The sequence below is a fragment of the Oncorhynchus nerka genome, linkage group LG9a (assembly GCF_034236695.1).
Source record: "Oncorhynchus nerka isolate Pitt River linkage group LG9a, Oner_Uvic_2.0, whole genome shotgun sequence".
NCBI classification, from domain to species: Eukaryota; Metazoa; Chordata; class Actinopteri; order Salmoniformes; family Salmonidae; genus Oncorhynchus; species Oncorhynchus nerka.
This window is the reverse complement of record NC_088404.1, coordinates 21,236,894-21,246,449: the sequence shown is the minus strand read 5'-3', so window position 1 is coordinate 21,246,449 and position 9,556 is coordinate 21,236,894. Positions and strand designations below refer to the sequence as shown.

The 9,556-nt window shown below is 42.2% G+C and overlaps 1 long non-coding RNA gene across 1 annotated transcript; it reads right to left on the bottom strand.

Annotated features, from left to right (window-relative positions):
* Positions 1 to 5,606: 5,606 nt before the first annotated feature.
* LOC115134031 (uncharacterized) lies at positions 5,607 to 8,102 on the bottom strand. The gene is made up of 3 exons (XR_010464679.1): positions 8,043 to 8,102; positions 7,593 to 7,679; positions 5,607 to 7,375 (listed from the first exon to the last, which is right to left on the bottom strand). It is a non-coding gene; the product is annotated as an uncharacterized LOC115134031 (long non-coding RNA).
* Positions 8,103 to 9,556: the final 1,454 nt, after the last annotated feature.

Here is a 9,556-nt window from a genome sequence, read left to right as displayed (position 1 = left end):
AGACATGTCTGTTACTTAAACTATGTGAAGCATTTATTTGGGCTGCAATTTCTGAGGCTGGTATATCTAATGAACTTATCCTCTGCAGCAGAGGTAACTCTGGGTCTTCCTTTGTTGTGGCGGTCCTCATGAGAGACAGTTTCATCATAGTGCTTGATGGTTTTTGCAACTGCCGTTTTCCAGATTGAATGACCTTCTTGTTGAGCTGTTCTTGCCATAATATGGACTTGGTCTTTTACCAAATAGGGCTATCTTCTGTATACCAGCCCTACCTTGTCACAACGCAACTGACTGGCTCAAATCAAAACCTGACTGGCTCCCTCTGCTGTTTTCTGAAGTCCACGGTCATCTCCTTTGTTTTGTTGACGTTGAGTGAGAGTTTGTTTTTCTGACACCACACTCCGAGTGCCCTCACTTCCTCCCTGTAGGCTGTCTCGTTGTTGTTGGTAATCAAGCCCACTACTGTTGTGTCGTCTGCAAACTTGATGATTGAGTTGGAGGCGTGCATGCCCATGCAGTCATGGGTGAACAGGGACTACAGGAGGGGGCTGAGCACGCACCCTTGTGGGGCGCCTGTGTTGAGGGTCAGCGAAGTGGAGATGTTGTTTCCTACCTTCACCACCTGGGGGTGCCATCAGAAAGTCCAGGACCCAATTGCACAAGGACAGGTTGAGACAGAGGGCCTCCAGCTCGATGATGAGCTTGGAGGGTACCATGGTGTTGAATGCTGAGCTGTAGAAAATGAACAGCATTCTTACATAGGTATTCCTTTTGTCCAGATGGGATAGGGCAGTGTGCAGTATGATGACGATTGCGTCGTCTGTGGACCTGTTGGGGTGGTATGCAAATTGAAGTGGGTCTAGGCTGGCTGGTAAGGTGGAGGTGATATGATCCTTGACTAGTCTCTCAAAGCACTTCATGATGACAGAAGTGAGTGTTACGGGGCAGAAGTCATTTAGTTCAGATATCTTTGCCTTCTTGGGTACAGGATCAATGGTAGCCATCTTGAAGCATGTGGGCACAACAGACTGGGATAGGGAGCAATTGAATATGTCCATAAACACAGCAGCCAGCTGGTCTGCGCATGCTCTGAGGATGCGGCTAGGGATGCCGTCTGGGCCAGCAGCCTTGCGAGGGTTAACAAGTTTCAATGTTTTACTCTGGTCAGCCATGGAGAAAGAGAGGGCTGTGACTGTGCCACTCTATTATCCTCAAAGCGGGCAAAGAAGGTGATGAGTTTGTCTGGAAGCGTTATGTCGGTGTCCATGACGTGGCTGGTTTTCTTTTTGTAGTCTGTGATTTCCTGTAGACCGTCACATACGTCTCGTGTCTGAGCCGTTGAATTGCGACTCCACCTTGTCCCTGTACTGGCATTTCGCTTGTTTGATTGCCTTGCGGAGGGAATAACTACACTGTTTATATTCAGTCATATTCCCAGACCTCTTTCCATGGCTAAATGCAGTGGATCGCGCTTTCAGTTTTGCGCGAATGCCGTCATCCATCCACAGTTTCTGGTTAGGATAGGTTTTAATAGTCACAGTGGGTACAACATCTCTAATGCACTTTATTATGAACGCACTCATCGAGTCAGCGTATTGGTCGATGTTGTTCTCTGAGGCTGACCAGAACATATTCCAGTCTGCGTGATCAAAACAATCTTGAAGCATGGCTTCCGATTGGTCGGACCAGCGTTGAATGGTTCTCGTCACTGGTACATCCTGTTTGAGTTTCTGTCTATTACACGGTAGGAAATTTGCTTTGTTAAAATCACCAGCTACAATAAATGCAGCCTCAGGATATATGGTTTCCACTTTGCATATAGTCCAGTGAAGTTCCTTGATGTGGGAAATGTACACAGCTGTGAATGTAACTGACGAGAATTATCTTGGTAGGTAAAATGGCCAGCATTTGATTATATGGAATTTTAGGTCGAGTGAGCAGATGGACTTGAGTTCCTGTATGTTGTTATGAATTCACCATGAGTCGATAATCATGAAGCATACACCTCCACCCTTCCTCTTCCCACAGAAGTGTTTAGCTCTGTCGGCGAGATGCATGGAGAAGCCCGGTGGCTGAACCGATTACGACAACATATCCCAAGAGAACCATGTTTCCGTGAAACAGAGAATGTTACAATCTCTGATGTCTCTCTGGAAGGCAACCCTTGCTCGAATTTCACAAATGGACTTTTAACAAGACACACCTGTTAATAGAAAGGCTCCAGGCTGTATAAGGGCTATTTGACCAAGAAGGAGAGTGATGGAGTGCTGCATCTGATGACCTGGCATCTACAATCACCCAACAATCACCAAATTGAGATGCAGCCAACAAGTGCTCAGCATATGTGGGAACTCCATCAAGACTGTTGGAAAAGCATTCCTCATGAAGCTGGGTGTGTCCAAACTTTTGACTGGTACTGTATATTTATAATTTCCTCCTCTACCCTTTGAGGCATGTACTTCTCAGTACAGCTGAATGAATCATGTCACTCATGAGCTTTAAGGGTCACATGAAGAGACAGTGGTTGTGTTTCTCTGCCCAGATGTTCCATCCATCAACCTATGGTTGCATGTCACATCATGTCATTGGCAGATTGCTATAGTATATGATGTGGTTAGCTGATACGTAAAACACCTATCCAGGCATTGTAAGAGCTGGCAGGTGTAACAGTATAACTTTAGACCGTCCCCTCGCCCATGCCTGGGCGCGAACCATGGACCCTCTGCACACATCAACAACTGACACCCACGAAGCATCGTTACCCATCGCTCCACAAAAGCCTTGGCCCTTGCAGAGCAAGGGGAACTACTACTTCAAGGTCTCAGAGCAAGTGACGTCACCGATTGAAACGCTATTTAGCGCGCACCGCTAACTAAGCTAGCCGTTTCACATCCGTTACACAGGCATCAGCAAAGCCTGGGAAGGAGAAACATGCATGGATGAAAGAATGTCAGTTAGAAAGATAGAAGTGAGAGGCAAAGTGAACTTTATTGGAAAAAACAATTGCAGTATCTGTTGTTTTTTTGTGAACATGCTTTTAAAGAGACATTACCTTGAAGTTTGTGATAGATATCAAATCATTCTGAGATATGGATTATTTTCTTCAGTATCTGCACACAGTGAACTGTAGTCTACGGTATGAATCAGAAATAGGTTATCAGATTTCACTGGGTAGCAAAGTTTGATATTTCTTTATGGAATGTAATCAGAGAGGAGCCTCAGCCTCATCAAGTTATGTGTTCCTGCTTGAAGCAGAAGCTTGTCCTCAGGGTCCGTAATGATGGTAACGGTGAACTGGATACTCACAGGCTTCAATCTAATTACACTGCTGCAGTTTAGAACCTGAAGGCATTCTATTATGTTAGCAGTGCGCTCACAGAACCTAAAACACTTGGATGCCTTCACTAAAAACTCTCAGAGCAATATCCGCAACTCGACCATAATACATCACTTTCTTCTTCCAACTTTTTTTTAACCATCTGAATGTAATATTTGGCCTTTACCTTTTCTGTAGGCCTATGTGACTTTCATTAAAGATGCATTTGAACAATAAAGGCTGTAATGACTTTATATGCATAAAACATCATCTCTACTCGACTCATTTCCATATCATGTGTAAGGATATATCATGTGATAAATGCACTAACTGTAAGTCACTCTGGATAAGAGCATCTGCTAATGACTAAAATGTAAATCAGGGTTGTCTGAAAAGAAAATCTAGCAAAGGCACCACTCAAAACCCGGCCACAAGGCTTAAAAAATAGCAACAAGAGGAGTTGGCACTTTAGGGAGAGAAGTATGTAGCCATCTCGTGCTGTTAGTTTGTTGATCTCACATCAATTGCCATGCCCCCAGTTGTCCGGGAAAAAATGGCTACTTTGAAAACGATGTCGTGGTTGAATATGTATTGGTCGCGGATTGTTTTTTTTGGGCAACTTCTAAATTCGACCAAGCCGCCATGACATTTCTCTGAGAAAAAAAAATCGATTAATTTCACCGTTACCTGCTGCTGCTGACTATCAGGCAGTGGGGAAGGCTGTTACTAGGTGAACGAGCAAGTGGTGGGGAGGGCTGGAGGTGTGTGTGTTGAGAGAGCGCTGCAGGCAGCAGGGAGCTGAGTGAGAGGACAGCATCGCTGCCCTGCTCTCTATCACTCAGCTGTCAACACACACACGCGCGCTCAGTACTCAGCTGTCAACACACACACGCGCGCTCAGTACTCCCACTCCCTCCCCACTACTCACTCTCCCTCCCCACTACTCACTCTTCCACTTAGCAACCATGGCGGCCGCGGTGCAATTTAAAAGTAGGACAAAAACCCGTTATCCGCGACCAATAACACTGTAATAAAACAGCAGGGAGCAGGCCTCGAACCCTTGAACCTCTTGTCCGAAGTCCAGCGCGCTATCGACTGTGCGGCTAAAACATGCTCATGCGGCAGAGTCGATGTCCGCGCTTATAAACCCAGGGTCGTTACAATACATTTTCACCCCCGACATCGTTTTCAAAGTAGACTAATTTTCGGAAAACTGGGGACATGGCAACGCTGATGTATATAACCACACACTTTCGACATTGCCGCCGATCGTGCAGGCGATTTACCAATGAAACATTACGGTTTTGATCCTCTTGAACACGGCCATTATTTTTGAGTAAAATACCTGTGAGTTTGTGCTACCATCTCGTGGTCAGGCATGTATAATACTTGTCAAATCTGCACACATTTTTTTTTAAATATTAGCCTGTATCAGTCGTCTGTAATATTCATATAGCTGACAATTTAACACCGGCTCTGATTTTTTAAGTGCTTTTTAATATTTTCACTATTTGCTGTTGAAAATCTGAAATGTGCAGTTGAATTTCTAGAGGACGGAACTAGTTAATCAGATACTGGGGACTACATTTGTGATGCACCAGTACAATTTCGTGTGTTCTTCCAGTTTAGCTTGAGCTGTTGTTCATTGCAGAAACACCCTAAAAGGCACATCTGCTGGCTACTTCGGTCATGTTTCAGAATTCTTTAAGATGAGTTAATGAAACTCGGAGTATTCAAAGGTTTGTCAAATATGTGATTGTTTTACGGGGCGTAGGACCTCTGCCTGTATCTGTAAGGCATTTGACAGTTGTGAAGGACTTCGACACATCCTTGCTCGAATTTGTTGTTTGTCCACTATCCAAAAAGCAATTGAGGTGAGTCGTGTTATACATTACCAGATTTATACTAGTTTACCTAATCCAACGACGATCTTGTTTTGCTATGGCATAGCTGAGACAGAAACACCACTTTTTGTCTCAGCTGTATAGGTAGCATCAGCTAACAGTTAGCTAGCTAGCCTAATTGTTGTACTCTCGTCTTATCACGCAGGTACGAGGTAAATACCAATGAACTCATCAACGAGGAGCTTGGCATCGCATACCCGATATTTGATGGGATTCCCAATATGCAAGATTGATTAAAAAAAGAACCTGAAACACCAGTGAAACCAGCACAGCAGGCATAAAACACAAACAGTAAAGACTCAAGAAGATCTTGACCCTGAACAGTGTTTAAATTAGTTGTTAGCTAGAAGTCAATATGTTATCTCTCTCTACCCTCACAGTACTGGTTCCTATAGTCTCCCTATTTGGACTTTTCTATTCTGCAACTGTGGATGATAATTTCCCTCAGGGATGTACAAGCACTAGCAGTGTGTGTTTCTACAGTCTTCTGTTACCAGTCACCATCCCAGTCTATGTGTTTTTTCATCTATGGAAGTGGATTGGAATCAAGCTATTCAGACACAATTAGTGTACGCTTGCTTTACATGAATAGTGTTTCAGTTGAATGTCACTAATAATAAAGGTTATCAATTAGTGATGTGTACTGTGGTGATGGCATTGCACATGAAGCTGCTATTGCTACCACAGCTAATGATCCACTAAATGATTGTAAGAAAATGACAAATTAAGAAACTTTATTTGATGAGTGACATGCAATTTCTTCCATAAAATGTGCATTAATACATGTTTTTATTGAATGTGTTTTTAATTCAACTTAGAAAACATATAAAACTATAAAATGAACCTATTTTGGAAACCTGGGACAAAGAACGCCACGAAGAAAATGTATCCTTGTGAATGACTATCACTAATAAAATTGTATTGTTTTTGACTTTTTTTTGTTCTTGAGGGGAAGTTTGGGTTTAAACTTCACTTGTTACTTTTTTGTTTTCTTCCTACCACAGGCCTGTGTAAGTTTCATCAAGGGAGATTGTGGTCTTGGGGACTGTCCCTCGCCCTTCATCTTAAAGAAGAAAGATTCATTCAGTCTCATCTGAACTGCCTTAACTTGACTCTTGCACCGCCAGAATGGGTCATTCTCCTCACTTGACGTTGTGTCTGACTTCTGGCCAAGTGGGGGGCTGGTTTCCTCTTCATTGGCTTTTCTTTGAGATGGGGGATGTATGCCCATCTCTGCCCTCGTCCTGTTAGGGAGAGACAGGTCAGTAGGTTGCTCTGAGCACTCGGCAGCTCCACACGACTGGTGAAACCTGAGGAATGTGGAGATCTCTGAGGTAAAGAAGTTCTCTGTTTGAGTGGCTGTCTCAGATGTTGACTTCCAGAGCAGTGGCTCCTCTTTTGGCTCTATGAGTGACTTGGTATGCCTGGCCAATTTTGTGGTGTTGGCTTCACCAGTGCCTCCACTGCTGGAGTGATCTGAAGATGTTAGTACTCTGAATTTCTTCTGAGTTATGAACAGGTCCTCACTGTTGGCATCTTCAGCAGTACTTTGAGAGTTGGTTTGTCCCTTTCCATACTCTGTTCCCTGTTCTTGCCCCTCTCCACACTGATAAGTCCCAGAAAAGTTGCTTTCATTGTCACTCTTGGGGCTTTCCCAGGGAAAAGTATCTTTGGTTGTTGAGGTGCAACACTTAACTACTTCTGGCTGTTTTGCTTGTATGTAATCAGGGAATAAATCAAATGCAACTTTCTTTTTTCTCTGGGCCTTCTTCTTGGGTACCTTCACTAAGTCACTAACCACTGGCACAGGTTCCTGTTTCTTAATGTAATGTTTTACAGCAAATTTTACAGTGGACTTCCCCCTAGACTTAATTGGCTTTATTGGAGAGTTTGGTGCACTGTTTCCCTCAAAAAGAAAATAGCTATCTTGTAATCCCAGGGCTACTTTTCCTTTCTTTTTCTTCTTCCTATTACCTTTGGCCTTTTTGGTTTTCTTTTTGTCTTCAATACCAGTGTCTTTCAACTCTGTCCTGTGGGTTTTATTCTTTTTTAGACATTTGTCTTTCTTTGATTTTTTGATTTTTCCTCTCCTGGGTGAATCACAAAATGTGTCCGATTCTGTGTACTCGGTCTCTGCTCTTTCAGCCATCTCCATCTAGAAAAGGGATTTTGTGGAAATTATTATATATAATTATTCATAATCGGGCCTCTTGACATCAAAATAGAAATATGAAATAATTTACATTACATAGGCCTTATTTACATGTATGCAGTCTAGGGGCTGCCCCTCACAATGGATTTTTAAAATATGCTTTAAAGCTGTTTATCAAATTAGAATTCTCTCTGACTATAGCAATACTGTAATGTCTTACCAGTTACTCAAGACGCCTTCTGTTCCTCCAATGTTGGGAACTGTTAACGTTACTTGTATCCTCTCTTGAAACCATGTAACCCAACACCTGCATTAAACACATAGAAGAGCCTCATACGGTACATCTTGATACATTGCATCTCGACATGTAACATCTTGTATTAATGATGTAACTTGTTACAGTAGCCTGACTAGGCAACATTTTGAAAATATCGGCGATTGCAGGCTGTGGTCTTCCAATACAAAGTAAGAAACATAAATGACAACGACATTAAATTGAGCTAACTACAGGCCTTGGTCGTTAGCCTACCAACCGCAACAAAAAAAGTTAGCATACACCAAATAGTCTGGAATTATGTCAGATGTGGAACACTGAAATAAATAAATAAAATCTAAATTGTTACCAAATAAAGTTTTCAGAAACTATATTAATCATATAGCAATGAATTACCTTCTCAAGTCATTCTCCGGCCCTGACACTTGACAGACTCCCGCCACCCACCTCTTCAACTTCAGAGAGAGCGCATCTTTCTAGCGCGCATGCCCTTTCATTTGACAAGGCTACTGGCTGATCTCGTGACACACCTACTGTATGCGAATCTTGCCATCACTCACCTGCATCTACAAATAATGTTGGTCTACCAGGTAATTTACCTAAATGAGAATATTAAGATGCAAAAATAATATAGCCTAATGCAAAGTGTCAAACTGTTTAATTTTAAGGGGGTTTGTCTATAAATGTGTTTGGGACTGTTAGGACTACCATCAGCAATCTCAATTGGACCTTGCAAGACGATGACATGGAATGAAGGTAAAGATAATATTCTTTGTCCAAAGATTAATATAGATCTCAATTCCAATTTCAGAATAAGTGAATACAATATCAAAATCCTAAATCACCAAAAAAATGACATGGTCAGTATTTACTGTATAGGCAATCAACAGACTTTCCAGTTTTCCTTCAGTGTTCTTCAGGGTGGTGAGTACAGAAGTAACCCTTTTTACACACCCATTCAGTCCTTTATGAGTCACCACCCATTGGGCACAGATGTCATTTCAAGGTAGATTTGATGTACATTTGTCAACTAACTTGAATTCAAAGTGAAATCAACAAAACATTTCACCCTGTCAAATCAAAGTTTATTTGTCACGTGCGCTGAATAAAACAGGTGTAAACCTTACAGTGAAATGCTTACTTACAGGCTCTAACCAATGGTGCGGGGGAAAAAGGTATGTGTGTGTGATTGTGTGTGTAGGTAAGTAAAGAAATAAAACAACAGTAAAAAAGACATTTGAAAAAAGAGTAGCAAGGCTATATACAGACACCTGGTAGTATGTACATGTTGGTATCGTTAAAGTGACTATGCATATATGATCAACAGAGTAGCAGAAGCGTTAAAAGAGGGGTTGGCGGGTGGTGGGACACAATGTAGATAGCCCGGTTAGCCAATGTGTGGGGGCACTGGTTGGTCGGGCCAATTTAGGTAGTATGTAAGATGAATGTATAGTTAAAGTGACTATGCATATAAGATAAACAGAGAGTAGCAGCAGCGTAAAAGATGGGGGGGGTGTCACACAATGCAAATAGTCTGGGTAACCATTTGGTTACCTGTTCAGGAGTCTTATGGCTTGGGGAAAAAAACTGTTGAGAAGCCTTTTTGTCCTAGACTTGGCACTCCGGTACCGCTACGTAGACTTTGATCTGAAGCCATTCTTGTGATTATTGTGACTTTGCCATTGTAATTGTTTGTAAACTTGTGTAGTCAAATTAATTTATGATCGTATGCTATCCATTTGTTGTTTGTATGCTGTTCTTTGTATGCCATTTTAATATTTGATAATTAACCAATGATATTAGGACACTCTTGGCCATGATTACAGACACCTGTGTCTTTTAACACTACATAAACGAGTCATCCTGCAGTGTTTGTGATTATTCCCTGATGAAGACAGCTTGGCTGTCGA